This window comes from Mastacembelus armatus, chromosome 7, assembly GCF_900324485.2.
Source record: "Mastacembelus armatus chromosome 7, fMasArm1.2, whole genome shotgun sequence".
Lineage (NCBI taxonomy): Eukaryota > Metazoa > Chordata > Actinopteri > Synbranchiformes > Mastacembelidae > Mastacembelus > Mastacembelus armatus.
This window is the reverse complement of record NC_046639.1, coordinates 9,182,016-9,202,871: the sequence shown is the minus strand read 5'-3', so window position 1 is coordinate 9,202,871 and position 20,856 is coordinate 9,182,016. Positions and strand designations below refer to the sequence as shown.

The 20,856-nt window shown below is 41.1% G+C and overlaps 1 protein-coding gene across 3 annotated transcripts in view; it reads left to right on the top strand.

Annotated features, from left to right (window-relative positions):
* Positions 1-20,856, top strand: part of magi3a (membrane associated guanylate kinase, WW and PDZ domain containing 3a) — a 103,852-nt gene that overhangs the window by 40,156 nt on the left and 42,840 nt on the right. The gene's annotated exons all lie outside the window — the stretch shown is intronic.

The following is a 20,856-nucleotide window of genomic DNA, read 5'->3' as shown; positions in this document are numbered from 1 at the left end:
AGTCCTGTGTGAGGAGGAAAGGAAGGAGGTCAGCCTGTGCTAATATTGAGAATCCTAAATTCTGCTTTAGAGAGCAGAGAAAAGAGTAGGGTTTGATATGGTGTATTGTGTTGCATTTTGCTCAGGGACAGGTTGTCAAGTCATACAGTAGATATTCATGCCCCCATTATCTTTATTAGCAGACGTTCTGATCAAGGATCCATCTGTGTTTTTAATCATGCTTCTGTAGCTATGATGCACTGTTTTGTGCTCCCTTGTCTTATGAAAAAAAAAATGTAATTAACTCAAGACCTCAGAATGGTGGGTGGGTTTGTGATGGGCTTCCATCCTTTTAATTCTAGTTTTGGGTCATCACATCAATGAGCAATACAGAAACATTCAGTCATACAAAAACACATTTTCATATCATTTCATTTCATTAATCCCCAGCAATTGGTATCTCTTCTCCACCCCCCAAATCTCCTTAGTGACAGTAGTTATAACCTATCCCCCTCCCGAACAGCATCCTTTTTTCTTTGTAAACCCAGACACACTAGAGCCAATTGGACAGATGGACCAGTCTTGATAGCATTTCCATCAAATCCACTTTAAAAGGCCAGGGCAGCATCTGCACTCTAAGGCGCCTGGCTTGTACGGCCCAGCCACTCTGCAGACAGCTTGTCGATATACCGAGTCACTGGAAAGTGTAGGGTTGACAGGCCTTTCAGAGAGACCCCCAAGTAAAGCAGCCTCAGGAGAAATGAGGAGAGCGACTCAACAATGAACGCAGGGATAACTCACGGGAACCTACATGGCCAACAAAAAAGAGAACTATGACATCCATACCTAGACGGTTTGCTTTTGTCCACATATCAGTAACTGTAGAACTGTTATGGAAGATCATACAAGGCAACACATGTATTTATTTAAGCACCTTCATTCATCAGACTTTAAACAGTTCCCTCAGTCATTTCTGTTATTATGCCTCTTTTTGTTTTTTTTGTTTTTTAATAAACCCTTAAAATCAAGATTGCTTTGGAGTCAAAACAGTTTGGAGCCCACAGAGACAGACAGTCCCTCACAACTTGCGATCAGAAAGATCTTTCACAATTTTATCTTAACTCTCTCTCCCCAGTCTCCTCTGAGAGGCTCAAGCTTCTATTTATTCCTGGTGGTTCATTTGAGCTTAATCACATTGCACCAACTAGCAGCCACCTGGGGACAGACAGAATTAATGAGTGTAAGGGACAGCCAGCAGATGGATCGGGGACCAAGGGCCCTGCTAGGAGTGTGGAGATAATGCCTGCTGGTTAGGAAAAAAATCTCTCCCTCCTGAGTCAGTTTCACTGAGAGTAATGGCAAGAAGAGACTGTCTGCAGGCTGACTGATTGTTCTGAGCTATCCACACCTCAGAGAAAGTCTGCAGGAAACCCTTAGGGCTCTGAGAACGCTGGCATCTAATATCTATCTCACTAGCACGACCTAGGAAAACCACACTGCATAATGAAAAATGGTGGACTCTGGGATTAAAACCTGACTGATAGAGACAGGGGATACTACCCAAGGGCTGAGATGGTAAATTCTGTGATATGCCCTTGATTTTGTGATTGATACATTCTCTGAAAAGCAAGATCCCTGCCATTATGTCTCTTTTTTTTGCTGAATAAGGGATAGAAAACTAGCAGATCCCCAGAGCTCCTCTGCAGTGACCCCACCCCAGCTGCACTCTTAAAATTTAATTCAGGTCAATACTTGTAGTGAGTTTTTTTTAAACATAGAAATGAAGTTCAGTACTCTGACCTTCCTTTGTGTGTGCAGTTTTGTGGCGCACTCTCCTCTGATGTTCTTTTTGTAACCCTTAGCTTACCAAAGATATTTCATCACTATACTATAACACTATAATGTTTCTGGTATAGGATATCATACAGTGGTGCTGTCACTGCTCTTTTTGAAAGTGCGAATTCTGGTAGTTACAGCAACGGACTGATTAGTTTGAGTGTCACTGTAGACAGCTGCTGCAATATGTTGTTTTGATGCATTAAATGAAATAGGAAAGTAGAAAATATGCCAAATATGTATTATGCCTATTCTCCACTAAGGTCTTTTTTAAACAAAGTTTCCACAGACGCGACTTTAAGTTGAGCATTCTCGTGATGGCAGTTTGGATTCAGCTGGATTCTATAAAAAGGTTTTATTTACTTACACATAGCCCAAATTGATTTTGTTGCAGTAGATCATGCAATGCTCCCTTATTACTCTACGCGTACAAACCAATGTACAGTGTGTCCAGTTGAATGTAGCATGCCAGTTTTCTGTAATGAATACAAATAGTGTTTGTGTTCTGTAGTAATTTGATTTATATAACCTGTTGAGAGTCCTCCTCATGCTTTGTGCACACATAGAAGTCGAATCAAATGGTGGCCGCAAGAACATTATCATAATGATGGATGTACTGTGCCTTATGTGCTAGCACAGAAAATATTATATTCTCCCTCATAATTTTGAGGAGGCATTGGGCATTACTTTCTTGTGACAGATGGATTAATTTTTCCACAGTATTCAAACCAATTCTTATTTTATCATTATGAGCTTCACCTGTCCCACTTCTGTGCCTGTTGTGGGAGATATCATCTTGGGAAGGCTTGATGAGTGCCTTGAAGCCGTTTTTGCTCATGATTTTCTAAATGTCAATGTCAAATTACAGATTTGAATGCATTCGATGCATTCAAATCTGTAATATACAAAGAGTTGAAACAAATGTAACACTATTTGATGATTGACTATACTTTTTCTCTTTTTTTTCATGTGGCTCTGCTTCTTTCCATCAATTCCAAATCATCTGTGATCATTTAAGGTAAGAGCAATGTGTTTTCTTTTAATCTACTGAAAATATATTAATTAATATATTAATTATATTAATATTAGTTTTGTACTGTACATCTGCTCTTGTTTGCACCTTTAATTTGCACAGTGAGAATAGAGTATGATTCCACAGCTGGGTCAAGAGATAATTTTTCTCCTTAAAGCAGATTTGTGTGTATTATTCTTAAGGCACAGTTGGTTGTTTCTTGTAAATCTTTTTACATCCTCAACCAAAGCACTGATCCAAAGATGAACTGAATCTCAACAGTAAAAGTATTTTCATCATTTTTACTGAACAGACAGACCCTGGTTTGGCTCAACTGGAGCATGAGTTTGTTTATTTTCTACACTGGCTGCCTCTGTGCCCTTTAAAAGGTGGTAGATGCTGTTTCTAAGTAGGTTAACAGAGCATGCCCACCTTGTTGTACTGCAACATTGTGCTTTGAAGTGGTTATTTCCATCTAGTGATGTTTATAGTTTGTGTAGTGATACATAGTGATACAACAATTCGGAACAGAACCTTGGTGACCTGCTGCAGTCTTGCTGTTTCCCTGAGAAGAAAATTTAACAGAGGTCTCTCTGGGCCACCTTAGCCCATTGCTCAGGAGACTGTTAGGGGTGTGTGAATTCGGCCTGCTTTGTGACCCGCCACAGCCCATCACACACACAGTCACCGACCCCAGAGACCTGCTGGTGCCCCTATAGCCCTATAGGGCAGGCCTTTTGCAGCAGCACTCCTCTAGCCAGTTATTACAGGATTTTGGAATAGCATGGTGCCAGGATTGAAGGACGGTCAGAAGTTAACTTAGCTACTCTGCATGCAGGCAGGCTGGTTAATTAGCTTCAAGCCCACCATCTACTGCCTTTCCACTGTGTATTAGCTGTGAATAGCAACTGCAGCATCAGTCACTCTGCCATACAGATCAGAGAAAATCAGGCCATATGGTTACCTCCTATTAACATCATGTCCTTGGTAAAAATATGCATGAAAGGCATTTGTTGTATTTGGTCTGTACTATATATGACAGCGACTTCTGTATCATAGTCAAGTCCTTTTCTTGACAAGTACAGGTGTAAATAATAAAGTGAATCATAGCTGTTTCGCTTTCCTGGTCCTGGTATTGTGCTTGTTACCTCGCTGTCACGGCTCACTAAGACGCTTGGATAAAACTGCACCATTGTTAATGGTTAAAATCTCTACTCTGAACAAAGCTGATCATCTTGGTGCTCAGAGTGATGGAGCGGTGGAAGGGGTGGAAAGAGTGATTGAAGGTCCGATCAAGTGGTGAACAACAGTCTGAAGAGGTGCTCCAACATACACACTAACTGCACCCTATATTTTTATTTAAGTCAGCCTTCAACACACACTGCAAATGTTGCTGCTGGTGTGGTATCTGTAAAAAAGACTGTTAATTCAGCTCTTGTACACCTTGTGCTTTATAATCCCTGCCTCTTACTATGACAGCTCCTGATTTAACTGCAGGGAAAGGTAGCTGCTCTAAAAAAGTAAGCACATTGTGACTTTATTGACGTTGTTTATTTTCACTTTAAGTTCTCTGTCACTTCAGTAATGTGACTGTTTACAACAGAGGTGAGAATCTCTTTATTGTTGTTAGAGGGTTGAAAGAGCCTAGGTGAACCCATTTAACAGCTGTTGTTAAAAATGAATTCTACTTCTAAAAGTAAGTGTGTAAGAATCAAAAGTGTGGAAATATCTTTCTCTTAGTGCTGATGTTCTGTTGGACATTATGTTAGAGAATGTAGACCCCCTGGAGAGCCTCAAATATCCAGTGTGAAGTTTGCAGTTCTTTCTAGTATTTTGCATTTTCATCACTGACTGAGGTGTACTTCCAGAAAAGCGTTTATACTGGAGATACACAAACTCACTGAAGTTAAAACAGATGTTACTGTCATTTTTTTTTAAAACATAGTTACCCAGTTTGGAACTGATGAAAACACTCTGCATGTGTAGCAGCACTATTGTTTGCAGAATAAAGCAGTGTGCACAACACAGCTTTTACTTTTTGACAAAGCGACCTGCACAGAGTATCTGCCCATTCACCATGATTGAAATCCCCAGCAGATATCAGGGTGATTGATGCTTCTCTCTACTGCTGCCTTGTTTTCTTTTCGTGCCCAACATTACCAGGCCTGAATGCAGCCTGGTAATGAAAGGAGAACCATCTGAAAGCATTCTGACTCCAGTCTGACATGACAACTCTTGCACTAATTGAAGTTTTTCCTGTTTCTGGCAAATGACTGCTACTACCTTTTCTCAGCTATGCAGACAGTCAGCGTTGATGTCTGTATTTTGACTTTCACACTTCCCTTCCCTTTGTCTGACTCTGTGTGTCTGTTTGTTCCATCAGACAGCTTTGCAGCATAGCGTGCACTGCATCTAATATTTATATGGAGTATGAAGGCGGATTGCATGCAAACCAGCCTTACACCGAATGAAAAGCCTGTGGAGCCTTGATTGAATATATGCAGTGCTGACAGCCTGGATTTGACACACAGTGATATCATAGCACAGAAGATGCAAATCTTTTTTACGCTGCCTCTCGCCTCCTCACCTCTGTTTTCTATTCTTCTTCATTATTATTCTCATTCAGAAGGACCCAACGCAAGATGCATCCAATACGATCTGGCAGTGCAACGTTTATCCTTGCTGAATTCAATTATGGTTTTCCCTTTTGCATTTTCTCTCTTACTCTCTCACTCTCTCTCATCATTCACCCAAAACCTTAAAAGCACTTTTATCATTTTTATAACAATGTCCCAATATCATAAATTTTAAGCCTCTGTTAATTTCACACCATGTTCAGGATGACAGTGCCAGGGCCATGAGGGGAGGACAGAAATAAGTAGCATCAATCACAGATTGGATCATCAGTTGGCTTGCCTTCAAACAGCGATGCTGCAGCCCCCTCAGTTGTTAGTGTTTACAACCTGTGTCTGCTTGTCTTTTAAACCAGGGTTTTTATGTCCTTTGTGCTTTATCAGTCTGAAAGACCATTGTTTTGTTGGCTTCTTCTCTGACCCACAGGTCATAAAAGATAACTGATATTTCAGTTGACAGCTTTATTGCAGTGTATGACTTAATAGATCTTGGTCCATGTTGTGATGGGCTTTTTGACTTTCCATTTAAATATTGGATGTCACTCTACTGTTAGTATGCAAATTCAGCAGGTCAAAGGCACAAGTGTTGAATCCTTAGCCATTATAAGACATGCCAGTGGCACAGCTGTATGGATCGTAGTCAGTTGCTTGATCGGTCCACCACTTTGGTCCAGAAGGCTGTTGGATTGGTCAGTATAAAATCTTGTATCCATGGTCATCTGAAAGCACTGCTGTGCTGTAAATGCAGCTTTGCAAAGCTGCCTGTGGGGCCATAGGCTATTTTTTTTTAACATCCCCTTTTAACAAAGCAGTTAGCAGTTAAAAATGTTCATTTTTACATGAAAATGGCTCGTTTTCCCCACTGAAGTTTTGTCTCTGTAATAGAAAACATTTCTGTAACAATATGACAATTCAGTTAATCTTCAAATAAACTTGAAAGAGACAGCATTTATTTCCACTGAAACAGTCTGTGTTGTCCCTCTGTGATGTCTTAGCATTTGGGAGTGAGATAGGCAAGCACTGCTGAATTTCCTTCTTTTCTACCATGTCTTCACCATGTGATGGACAACAAAATATTTTCCAACTTTCGCCAGCTTTTTTAATTCACACACTCCCCCTCTGAGGTCCTGGACAAGTGTAGGTTAACATCACACTGAAGGTTTCAAGGCAGTTTGATTTCAAGAAATGGTTTTCTAGTTATGCTTACATCCTATTGTCAGTTGCAGCCATATTTTACATTGTATTTTTGTTTTGACTATGGTTCATTCAGACTAAATTATAAAAAATGCAGTGATTTAGGAAATTCCAAAGGTTTTACAAACACAACTTAAACAACTTAGTGGCTTTGCCTCAAAAAATGTACAAATATGGTTTCTTTTTTTTATTATGCAAGTTATGAATAAGGCAGTGTTCTGTATTGCTCCTAAAAATCACATCTCTGTTAGCAGAGATGTCAGAATAAACCAAGTCAATGGGTCAATAAAAATCAAAACTATAATAATAAATTTAAATAAATCATTTATTACACAGAGCTAAAGTGCTGGCCTGGATGGTAAATTCCGTGCTGAGATAATGACACTGGTTTACACTCTGGAGCATACATACAGCTTCATTGTCTTTGTGTTTTCTGTGCATATGTAATCTAAAGACAGTGAGCAAAAGTCAAAGTAGCCCTGAGGATTGTAGACAATTAGTTAAAAGTCATTAAAACGACAGACAGTGGGTGAGGCCTCAATTTCGAACTAGCCTATCTGATTAAAAATGGACTGCTGAGTTTTCTTCACCACTTCTGCTTGCTAATTGAAAATGTATTTATTCCTCTCAATTAGTGCCTGCTCTTGGCTTTCCCTCCTTCCCTATTAAGAAGACTGGCAGTGAGTGTTCAACTTTGTCTGTCCGCTTACAAGTGAAATGGTTAGAAAAAAAAAAACAACATTGCTGTGGGTTGTATCGACTTGATTAAGTGGCAGAATGGCTTTGAAGTGCCAAAGTTTGATTTCTGCATATGTGGCACCAAAAGGGGCTTTGCTGGAACAGAGCAGTCCAAGATGCTGCATGATTTCAGTCTATTTCAACAGAGCAAATTTAGTTTATAATTGCCTCTCTGAGTTCTGTTCTCTTAACTATTGACACCAATTCAAATGAGAGAAATGTGAAGTGACAGACATCCTCATGTGACCTTGTGTTTCTTCTGTGACCTTCTCCTTCTGTTGTGATTTTCATGATAAACATACCCTCATGTAAGTATGTACCCCCCCGCCCCCTATTCTACTCTTGCTTGCTACATTATGTTAACTAGGGTAAGCTGGCACAAGGTGCAGTGTGGAACAGATGTCATTATGCATGCTTTTGTAGATGAGCTAATCACAGGCCCCACCTGGGTGTGCTGATTGCTATTAATCCACTGTTGTAATTGAAAATGAGGGGTTTCACCATAAAGCATGCTGTCCTTTCATCAACACTAATAGATCCCTTACGCCTGCTTCCTCACAAACCTGTCATTCATGCCGAGAAGTAGCAGCAACCCCCTCCAGGTGCAAAGCTATGAAAATACTCAGTGATGACTGACATAATTGTGATGATGGCTATCTCTTATTACAGTGGTGATATTTAATCCCTCAAGCCATTTGACAATTGGTACAAAAGTGTGAATGGTGGGTGCTGCATTAACAGCCAGGCAGTAATGGTCCAGTGTCAGATACTCTCTCCTGATTACATCACTGTAACCGAAAATGTCGCCTCTGCAGTTCAACTATGAATGTAAGTCAGTTTGTAATCTAACTGATAATTGACTGGTAGGGAGGCTGGCATATACAAAATGAAATATTTTTCCAATACAGAATCCTAATTACAGTACTGTGGTTCTACAAATTGGCAGCATGTTGTCTAAGCATGCTAAAGAGAATGACCTTTTTTTGGCATTGACACTTGAGTCTTCCTCAAAGATGACATGAATGAGAGCTACTGATGTGCTTCATAAGGGATCAACTTATCCACCATCTCATCTGCTCATCCTCCAGGCACCAAATTTTTAGCAGACACCCACTCCTCCTCAAGTTGCCCACTAATGGGGAAACCCTGCACTTAAACGATAGTGTGCCACCAAGCCGAGTCCTACAGCCAGCTCTTTGCTCTTCCTCCCATCGATAATCCTGTTAAGAAATATTGTCATGGAAAGTGGATTATTGCAAAGAATGGTATGAATTTCCCTGCAGTTGTATCTCACAGTTAATTAAATGTATCATTGTCTTTGGAAATGGCTGGCATCTTCATTCTCTTTACTCTGGTTGGGATGTGTGCGCTAATAAAGGGACATCATTTTATTTAAGACATAATGAACTCCCTTTCACCTTGGAAATCATGACCTGAATTTGCTCATCCAGCTGTGTGCATACACTGATCAGCCACAATATTAAAACCATCTGTGTAATATTATATAGCTCCTCCTGCCTGATATTGTGTAGGTCCCCTTTCAGCAGCTCAGCAGCAAATCCTTTAAGTCCTGGCATTTGTGAGGTGGAGCCTCCATGAATCAGGCTTTTTTTTTCCCCCCATCTGTTCCTCAGAAAAACAATGGACATGCACTCAAAACATGATTCATAAAACCAGGCCGCCTTCTTCCATTGCTCTGTGGTCCAGATCTGACACTCGTGCGCATTGTAGGTGCTGTTGGTGATGGACAGCAACATAGGCACAGTGAGCTGACAGCTTGTTCTTACAGCTGTCTGTCACAGCCAGCATTCAGTTTTTGAGCTATAGTACAGTAGCTCTTCTGTTGGATTAGACCAGATAGGCTAGACATGTCTTCCCACATGCATCAATGGGCCTTGGATGCCCAAGACCCTGTCACTGGTTCACCAGTTGTCTTTAGTTGGACCATTTGGTAGGTCTGACCACTGCATATCGGGAACACCCTGCAATACCTGTTGGTTTGTAGATGCTCTTATCACAGTCTTGTCCTGGTCAGAGTCATTCACATCTTTACACTGGCCATTTTCCTACTTCCAACACATCAACTTCAGGAACTGACTGTTCACCTGCTACTTAATCAGCAATAAATAACTAGTGTATATATATGTATATATATATTTATACGTGTGTCTGTTCCTATTTTATGTGTACAGAATAACAACGCAGAGTAATATAACAGGTTTTTGTTCCCAAAATGTGAGTAATACCAGGCACACAAACAAACAAACACAGTATTATACATTTTGTAATAATGCCTCTTACAAACACACCCACATACACTTACATGAAAAATTTTATTAAAGACAGCTCTGCCCCACACTACTGCATGACATTTCTACACACAGTGCCATTGTTAAGTAGACAAAAAAATCCAAATGCCAGCCAAGCAATTATAGTTTTTACAAGGAAATAATTTTTATTTATCTATATCTATATATATATATAGATATAGATATATAGATATAGATATATAGATATATAGATATAGATATATATAGATATAGATATATATATATATCTATATAGATATATATAGATATATATATATATATCTATATCTATATATATATATAGATAGACCCTTAGATGGACTGCCTCCTCGAACTTTCTTTACCAAAATCTTCTTCCTTTTGTGAGGTTTTAAGCTGCTAAATAACTACCATTTTCTTCTCAAGCAGCTCTTAAGAAGGAAAAAAGTACAAAAAAACATCGTATAAATAAACCATGGACAAGGAAGGCTGGTGGTATCCGCTTTTATTACCCTTGTACTGTATTACTCTACAGCCATCATTCTGTACTGTCACACTGTCCCCTGCTCTTCTCCTCCAGTGCTGCCAGTGCCATACTTGTTTTTCATAGCACTCGACACATAAGCGCCGTGTTGTTTTGTTGGAGAGCAAGACACACCTCTCCTCACTAAGAGATGGCAAAGCTTTAAGCTGTCAAAAGAAGCCTCGAGGAGTGTGTGAGCAGAGCACAAAACAGGAATGAAACACTTGTTTCCAAATTCATTGCAGCACACTTCCAACTCAAACAGTGCAAGGGGGCATTGATGATGGACACCTACTACACCTACTCCATATGGAGCTGCATTGAGTCTCCATCGTGCATGCATAAAAAAACATTTTTTTTTATCTTACTTTTTCCCTGCCTCTGATTTTTATCTCCTCCTCCCTCCCACATTCTTGACCTTTTGTTATCCACGTGCATTGTTGACTGCATTTTCTGTGCCATAGTTTCTTATTTCCATGTGTTTAGCTGTGCATCTTGGGTTGGGTGTATCAGAGGAGCATCAGCGACAGAATAACCCAGATAATTGTCATTGAGTGAGTCAGTGTGTTTGCGGTCAGGGGCGATCCTGTCCTCAGGCATTTATTGAAATGAAAACGTGTCTCAAAAATAATATCTCTCTGGTTTTGTGTCTGTATAAGTAATATTGTCTGGGGAGGTGGTATTTGGGGATTGGGAGGTTAAGTTTTGGTTGATGCTGGCCCACTGAGTCAGTTCAATTTTTATTAGGCTTACTCACAGATTTGGCTTTTCCTTGAGCTCCATTCTTTAATCATGATTAAAACCACACTGCCTTTTTGAAGGTTAACCTCTCAAGGAGGTGACCTATCCTTTTGTTTGTGTGACTGTGTACCAATGTGAAGAAGAGCAAATCTAGGTGAGTAAACTAAAACCATCACACATGGAACAAATCAGTCTAACATAATCCAAAACACTCTCGCAAGCTATCTCTGACATCATACTAATAACAAAGACCCATGGATCAACGGGAAGAATACATGCCTTTCTTCCATCAGTTTAAACAGGATCAGTCACCATGACTCACCCACTGGTACTGGGTGTCATTAGTGCCCTGCTCTCCATGTGTGCTGTTCATTCTGGACAGAAAGATGCTTATATTTTGAAGTGCGTATGCTCCCCTTCTTCCCATACAGTTGCAATCTCTTTTGGTGCCATTGTGTGTGGGTTAGCTCTGTCTGACACTTACCTATAAAGGTAAACACATACAGGTACACACATACTGTGATCCCACTATACACTTAGCAATGTTTATAGACAGGGTGTTGGCTGACTGAAACCCCATCTCTGTCATTCTCGTAACAGCAGCAAGCACACAGATGTTCGGTTTGATTCGCTCCAGTTCACTCCCACCCCACCATCCATAAGTCTAACAGTCATGTGGAAGAATTATTTATTAAACATAACTAACGTCTGCCATGTACAACTGGAAGAGTACAAATTTCAGTCATCAGAGAATACAGAAAACAGCATGAGGCAAATATTCAGTTGACATTCAGTGGTTGTAGGGAGGTTTGGCCTCTGATTCTCTTCATATCTGCTCTATAGCGTCTGGCTGCTAAAGCCTTTTCATCTGCTGTGAGTGACTGATGTGGCTGCCCTCTCCTCCCTGGGCATCTGGTCAGCTTATTGAGCAGCCCCTCGTGTGTCCCTTCAAAGAGGTAGAGATAAATCATGAACTAAATGTCAGCATACAGTGGCCGAGCAACGGTCTATATAGGCTTCACTAAGCTACCCTTGTGCATGTGTGCTCCAAAATCCTCACACCATAATTCTAACCATTGTCTGCATGCACACACAGACACAAGCACACACACATTTTTCAAGAAAAGGGGTGTTAGGTGGAAGTAAGGCTGAATTGACTGAGCAGGCTCATTTCAGTCATCGGTAAGACTCATGTTCTGCAGCCAGAGGCTCCAGCACTTGATAAGTGGATGTAATGTAGGAGAGTGGTTTCTCTTCATGCACACAATCCCTGCATAGGATCCTTTGAGATGGACAACAAAAAAAAATAAATAAATAAGTTGTGACAGTGCATATACATGTATGTAATAGTTACACCATTCCCTGGACTTGGAATTGGATTTAGCTGCACCCACTGGTGACAGCATGTTGAAGGACTACGTCGGTAAGGATGTGTTTCCAGTGAGAGCTAGAATAGTTATGATCTACTGCATTTCCGACTAAGTATAAAATACGCATTTACTGGTATTTTTAAAAATCTTTTTTTAATGAGCTTTTGATTCAAAGGTCTAATTTTACACAGGAGTTAATCCCGTTGTTAAGATACTATAGAGTAGATGTTGGAATATAGAGGTTTTTTTTTTTTTAAGACTTTAAGGACCTCTCTGCTTGTATTGTGTGATCATCCCCAGCTGGTGGTTTGTTCCCAGAAAGTCAGTTCAAGATTCCAGATTTAGTCTTAATTTATAAGCTTTACAGTCCTTTATGTGCAAGAAAGGTCTACAGCTTCAATGTACTGCTGTTTCCGTGGTCAAGAATGGATTTTCAACTTCAATATCATCTTCCTATAAGACTGAAATTATATTTCTATACTTGGGGGATTTTTTTTTTAAATTATTTTGATAATTATTAATATATCAAAAATTCCAATGTATATGACAAATGCAGAATATTGATTCATATAAAGGAGAGAAAAGCAAGCAAATCATGATCATAAATCATCAAAATGATTTCCCTCGGCGCATTTCTGTAAAAATGAGTTGACTAATTGATTAGTCAACTAATTGTTTTCTCACTGATGTATGCAAATATGGGCCTGGTGTGTTGCTGTGTATCAGCAGGAGGCTATTTGAAAATGTGTGTGAATCAAGGATCGAGGTGGCATCTGGGTCAGCCTGGCAACAAAAGACGCACACATCACATCAGCAACTGCAGCTCCTCAGGCTGTGCTTTCTAATACAATGCCTTCTGCTTGGTTGCGCATATTATTAGCAGACGTGCCTAAAACATCAGTGCTCGCTATACCCGAGGCCTTTGAAGTGAGCCTTACTCACCCATATGCAGGACAGTGGAATCATGGAACAGCTCATGTTCAGTGTTGAGAGCAAATACCTCAGTCCTATGTTAATCTCTTTAGTCACTTATCATACCCGCAAATGCTCAGTTGTTCTGTGTGTGTGTGTGTGTGTGTGTGTGTGTGTGTGTGTGTGTGTGTGTGTGTGCCTGTGCATGTGCATGTGTTCATGAAGGAAAAGAAAAAAATGGTGAGACTTTTTATGTCCCCTGGGGTTCTTTCAGATGCATCGGGAAGCATATTGTCAGTGACAGCTCAACTTATTGAGGCTAAGAGCGCATCACTTTACTTGCTCTGCAGAACCATAATCCACAGGGCTGCAGAAGCTGCTGCTCTGGAGTTTTCTGTTAGAGAAATCAAACTGTGGCACTCCTGGTCTTTGGGTCTTTACACAACTTTCGGGAAAACTGAGCATTGTCAATTTCCAGTCGCTGTTTCCTCTTAGTAAAATTTCTCCTAGAATATGGTAAAATTCTGCTGTTGATGTGATCATCTAGTCTAAAATGTAATGTAGTTTTGTCTTTCATCTCATGCTCTGTATGAATCCTTCCATCTATCTCCATATGGTTCCTCCCTCTCTAGTTTTTCAATTATACACTGATTTATTTCTTCCCATGTCATGTCTTTCATTTTCTCTGATTCACTGGTGACAATGGAGCCTTTTGTCTCCTTCTCCATATGATGGGATGTAAATTTCCCTCACTATCATGGAGATGAGGTGAAAAGGGTTGTTCCACTCTTTGATCTTGTGTTCTCATTCATTCTCTCTGGAAGCTATCATGTGTCCACATGAGAGTGCTCCTGTTTGCTCACATGCAGTGTGAGTGGGTTTTTTTGTTTGTTTGCAGGCTTGTCTGCAGTAGGTGTGTGTTTGTGTGCGCATAGACAGACGGAGGCTTCAAACCACAGCGATAGCAAACAGCAGCAGGCTTTTGATGATGCACAGTGCAGAAGGGAGCTTCTACTTCTGTGGTCACATCCAGACGGCCTCCACACAACAGATCAACCAGATGAACAATGGGGCGAGAAGGAAATGGCTCTGAGTCTGCATGTGCACACACACACACACACACACACACACACACACGCACACACTTCTCTCCTCCTGAGTTCTGCTGCACTATGTTATTCAGCCACTTTATTTTGTTTGTGTGCTTCACAAAGGGGCTAACCTCACTTTTGGAGGTCTGCATTCTAGAGGGCACTAGAGCTGCTGAGATACTGAACCCTAGACATGAAAAGGAACCCAAAAACTTAAGAAACAGGTGAAAAGAACTGAAGACATCTTGTTATAATCTTCCTGTTTTCATGCTTGCTGTCAAAATTTCTCTCCCCTTTTTTTCCTATTGGTCTGCTGCCTGGCTGCAATTCAGGAAATGCATGCTTGAGCAATACCCTTGGCGGTAGTGAACAACAGAGGTCTCCATGGCTCATTAAAGTGTGACTTGCTGTATTGACCTGGTTTTTCTTTCTGCTCTATCTGAATAACAGCCCTTGCTTTGTGAGACTTGCCTCAAAGTATTAAACTTTAAACTGTCCAGAGTGGCAAACAGTGGTTAGTTTATGAGTAAAGTAAATCACTAGTATCACTGAGGGATAAATGATGGGATACATGAAACTGGTCAGTTGTGATACACATTATTTATTCACAGGATCCACAGAAACAGTCATGGTGTCATCAATTACATAGTTGCTTGATGAGTCAATAACCATAAAAACATAACAGTACAGAGCAGGTTTATGGACACTTGGAACTACAGACAGTCAAACCTTTTGATAAGGGCACTAGTTGGAAAGTCATCTCACACTCATGGTGGTGCCAGCAGAAAAGTAAAGGGAGCAGGGTACATTCTTAGGTGTCTTTACAAAATTTTGTAGCAATATATGAAGTAGATGTCGAGAGATGTCACTAGATAAATGACAGTAGAAGCACTAGAAGAAATGTCGGGGGATCACCTATATCAATAGGTGTGCTTTTATAGGCACACCGGATATCTGTACAGAATTTCATGTCATTCCATATGATAGTTCGTGAAAATGTTGGACCAGCTGACTGACACAAGCGTCTAGTGTAGCTTAAAAAAAAAAAAACAGCAACTATTCCTAATATTCACTTCTGACTTATTATAAAACTGTTAGTAGGTAGGTGCTTACATTTTGAGGGGTGGATTCTTTGGTGGTTAACCCCTGACTTCCTTAGTGGTGGTGAGAGTGTCCACTGAGCTGCACTGGACCTGACCTGGATCTGAGCTGCACTGGACCTGACAGATCGTAGGGCAGATAGTAGTGCTCATGAATGCGGTTGGACATGGATACAGGGCACAGGAGAGGTTAATGCCATGTTCTGTCATTCTGCTCCACATCACAAGCGATGCAGACTGGAGGTGGAGCCATCTCCCCTCCCCGCTCAGGTTGACCACAGGGTGTTTGTGACTGTTCTTTCACCTCCCTGCCACAGCTAAGAATCCAAAAGGGACAGACAAAGGGGGCTCGAGCGCTCACTATGTCCTTTAAATATCATCCTCTAAGCTACAGTAGGATTACAAAGGACATTTTCAAGGTCATGTCTCAATCTCTGACAAAAAAAATGTTTGATATTTTTTACATGCTGTAACATAGTGATGGGGGAGGACATGGTACCTTGAATTAAGGTGAAATCACCACTTTGATCAATACTATACTCACCCACACACACTGGCTGGCTGCTCTGAAGTTATGACATTGTGTACATGCATACTCCATGCATGAGCAGGACATGCACTTACTGTTGAATTATTATCTCCAATATGTAACGAATGGATAGTCAGTATAGTCAGCCAACATAGCAGGCAAGCCACCCAGAGCTGAGAATCTATTCCTAAATGCTGAGTGCTTTGGGACGCCATCTGTGTCTTTTGCCAAGCGTGCTGATGATTATCATGTTGACTATAATAAGCCTGCAACATTAAGCCGGCACACAGTGTGTAGCAAGACCATTCCTTTCAATTATCAGCTAAAACAGTTGATCACACTTTTCTGCCAAGGGACCAGGGATAATGCCATTGTCCATGTGGCACCACAAGCTCAAAATAGAAACTCAAAGAGTGACTTCCCCTCTAGCACCGCATTCTTTCCTATGTTCTGTTATCATTTACAAATATGATGCCCATGGCTTATGAATTCTGCAGTTAAACATGTTGAAAACATCTAGCCAAAGACATGTTTTTTCTGTGTTTTAATATAACAGTGGTGCAATTGGAAAGGTAGATGATGCAGAAGGAGTTTTTTCAAACTGGTCATTAGACATGTTTTAGCCAAAACACCCAGCTTGTTAAGACTGACCTTACCTTGTGATATGGTTAAAGTAATTGGATTCTAAGCATCTAACCTGAAGGGTGAAAAGGGTGACTGGGGACATTGATTTTCTACGTGTAATGCTTTTTATACCACAGCCTACTTCTATCCACAATTAATCTCCTGGGGTTGACTTCACACTGACCAATTACAGCACTCGCCTTCAACAGTTGGATGTAGGAGCAACAGAGCTTGTCTGAGATTGCAAAACACTCCACGCCTGCAGTGTTTATTGGAAAGTATACTTCCACCACCAAGACTTTAAGTGACCACCAGCATGGGTCTGGGGGACCATTGTCAGTGGGACCCAACATATCCACCTCCCTTCCGTTGTTCTTTGGAGAGAAAACCAGTTATGCCGGAACTGGTAATCTTGTTTGGCTCTCTGCTATTTCAAGGAGAAGGTGAAAAGGCCAAGTGTCTCTTAGATGCCAATAAACTGTTGATGCTCTCTCTGTCTGTGTGTAACACAGAATGAGGCAGGACATTGTGTTGCCAAATGAACCTAACAAGGCGGTAATTAGCAGATGGTGGGGACTTTCTCACTGTCTCCGGAGCTGCATTACTGTCAGAGAATTGCCTCATTAGACGCCCACTGACACCCCTGCTGGTGACATCTCGGCATTGCTTCCGCTCTTATTTAGGTAAAGCACTATGTCTATGCACAGCCATTGTAATTTAACTGCCCGCTTCCTGAATGGTTGGGTAAATATCTGTACTGCTTGTCAGTTGTTTTGGCCATGGTAGGAATGAGCTGAGCTGCAAGGATTCTGCCTAAACTGGCACAATAGTTGTTGTGCCAAATTTCACTTTCACCTGAGCATATGCCAAAAACACTCATGAGCCAAAAAAGCTGCATTATGCACAAGTCTGAATTTTAGCTATTCTGTCAGCATGGCAATGCTGGTCTTTCAGTTGGATGAAGGATAAGATATAGATAAAGCTTATTTCCTTTGGTGAATCCCCGAATTTGAAAGGTTTTGTGTCCTGTGGACTTTGTGTGTGCCTTAAAGCAGACAGGTTCTGTCGAAAATGATGTTCGTGCTGCTAAACCTGTTTTATAACGGTAGAAACACTAAAGGTCCTGTCTGGTCATTTGGCTGAGTAAGTCTCTCCATGAAGGACTTTTTGTAAAGCACTTCAACAGTTTTGACATCAGTTACTGAAAATGACAGATGGTGAGGTGAGCTTAGAGTAGCAGTTTCCCATGACAGATACCAAAATGTAAGTGTCCTAGGGGACTGAGGGAAGGATGATGGGCAGCAGCATGTGCTTTGTTTTTATTTCTGTGTGAGAGAGAGAGAGAGAGAGAGAGAGAGAGAGAGAGAGAGAGAGAGAGAGAGAGAGAGAGAGAGAGAGAGAGAGAGAGAGAGAGAGAGAGAGAGAGAGAGAGAGAGAGAGAGAGAAGAGGAGAGAGAGAGAGAGAGAGAGAGAGAGAGAGAGAGAGAGAGAGAGAGAGAGAGAGAGAAATAGTACATCTGTACAGTATGGGAGAGAGAGAGAGAGAAAAATAGTACATCTGTACAGTATGGTTTTAATTCTGTAGATCTTGATCTGAGTAAGGCCTCTCCTCACCCCTTCTCCTCTCCACTCATATCACGCCTCACTTGAAAGCGGAGACTTAATATGAGTGAAAACACAAGGTTAAGTGGCTAGCATTGGAAGAGAGAAAAAGGGGAGATGCAGGGAAGGCTGATAGTTATTTAGAAAGTGATCTCAAATATAGGTGTGATGAGCCCTTTGGAGATCTGTCAGGCATGATGAGTATCCACAGTGAGGGAGGCAAAGATGTATAGTCAGCGATGGAGCGTTAGAATAACAATTAAAGGGCAGGTGGAGAAAGGCGGGATGTGTGTTCGCACTTCTCTCTTCAAACGTCCCCCACTCCCTCTATTTTTAATGTTTTTCAATCCTTGAGCTGTGGTGCCCCCTTTTCCCCACCAACTCCCCTGTATGAGAGACTGTCTAATAGCCAGATGACAAGGCACAAAGGCTTCCATTGTGTCCCGCATGCATCGTACTACCAGCCTGGCAGGCCAGTGATGCGCTGCTTTGTAACCTAGCGGGAAGCCCTGAGTTGCTGCTCCCTCCTTTTCTCTCTTTCTCTCTCTGTCTCTGGAGATATGATGTAGCACGTTAACACAACCTGACAGCCGGGCCACAAAGGCTACCCTGTTAGAAGCACTTGAGTGGGAGTTGGTTTAGGGCAGAAGAGGTGATTTGCATGTCTGTGTGTATGAAGAGAGAGAGATTGATTTTGTTGACCCAGTGGGATATCTACCCTTAGTTGCAAGAATCCTGTGGTAGCAATTTGTACTCTTAAGTGCCTATAATGAAACTAGATGAACTTTCAAGGCAGTGTGTGAAAATGCCTTTTTCAAGTAAGGCAGAATCACTCTCATCTCCTTTAACATGGGAACCAGCCTGACCCAGGGGTAGGGAATGGGATGTATGTTGTTTGTGTGTGTTTTGGGGTTTTTCATGTCTCATAGCTTCTGGGAACATGGACCACATGCTTGTGGCTTTTAAGTTGAGAGGCATAGCCAGACTGAGCTTTTGTTTCCATGACCTAAATTCCTCACATTCATTGTTTCAGTAAAAGGTCTATAGAGTTACATAATGGAGAGGCCATGCTTCTCTTGGCCCTGACCTTCACTTGTACCTCTGCCATGCAGTGGTTTCTGGACTGTTTGGTCTCAATTAATGCTGCAGGCTCACACAGAGTGGCTAGAAGCCTCGAAATTCCAAAATCACTCAAACTGTTAGCTCATGTTTGTGCCTGCAGAGCAAAAGCCAAATGCGTTGGGTTCAACTCCCAGTAAGCAGGCAGCGAGGCGTTATCTAAAATACTCCCAACTCCACTTTTGGAAGATGATAAGGAGAGAGGTACAACCTTTACTAACCAACATAATGCTGAGAAAAATGTCACTTAATTTACAATGTTTTTAATGTTTTTAATTTACAATGTTTCAAATTAAGTAGATGATAGTTTTATTGTTTAGCAACCACATCTATCTATCATTCCTGCTGCAAATCAGTGTCATAATAAAGACTGTTGAAGTATTCGGGTAGAACTCCTGTAGCGTGTGGGATGTGTAGGATGCCTCATACTTTTCATAATTTTCATTATTTTCACTGTGGGAATATTTCTCTTTGTTTCTATGCCTTATGCTTATTTTTATTCAGTTTATGTCTGCCAACATCTACCAGTTTGAACCCCATCACTCATCTGAAAGAGTTATTCTTATGCGTGTTTATAGGGATGAATGGATTCAAATAGAATATAAAAATATTTCCTTTGGAAATCAAAGCTGCAGTGACTTTTGTGTGTTCAGTTGATCAGTGACAGCAAAAACAGAAAGTGTCATGAACATTGGCTCACAACAGTGTAGTATGATAAAATATTCATCGTGGATTAGCCAACAGTAGAGTTAGCTTCACATTGGAAAAAAGCTATGTATTTACTCTTTCTCTTGTGCTGAAAAGGTGTCAGACCCTACTGACTGACGTTCTTCACGGAAGCTTTATTGATATGGAGTCTGGATGAGATTTCTCAAAGCCTGCCTGCTATGCCATTTTGATTTATCAATATTGTCTAATCTTGAGATCTATGGGATCTTAACATCTGTGTCAGGCTCTGGCACATACACTGACAGTAAACATGATCACATTCTGATCTTGGAGAGCTGTGAAGGTAGATGTAGAACAGAAAATTAGGCTAGATTTTGATTAGGCACATTACAGATAACTGTCATAGCAACTGCAGCTGGTGTTTTACATAGCTACTAAACCCCAATGCTCACTTACTCTGCCTTAGGTTAATGGTGTACCCCTTGCATAGCAGCTTTGAGTGGAAAGCTCTAGTTATTGATACCGATCTGTGTACCTTGAGGGCCACTGGCCCACTTGTTTTCCCACTATCCCGGTCCTACTCACTGCTGATTACCTGGATCAGGTGTCTTCAGTCAACTAGATGAGGGTGGAGTTGGGGAAAACAAAGTAAATTAGTATCCTCCAGCTGCTAATTGGCTGAACAAACCTGATCCAGTTAATAAGCAGTGGGTAGGGCAGGGATAGTTGGAAAACAAGCAGGGCAGTGGTTCTCAAGGAACATTGGTTGGGCACACCTGCCATAGTGTAACTTATGTCATAATTACACTATGGCATAACATGTCGTCACCTTCACTTGCTGTTGATCATGCGAAGCAGTAGTCCAGTTTTGTGTTCCTCCTTATCATCCATGCTTT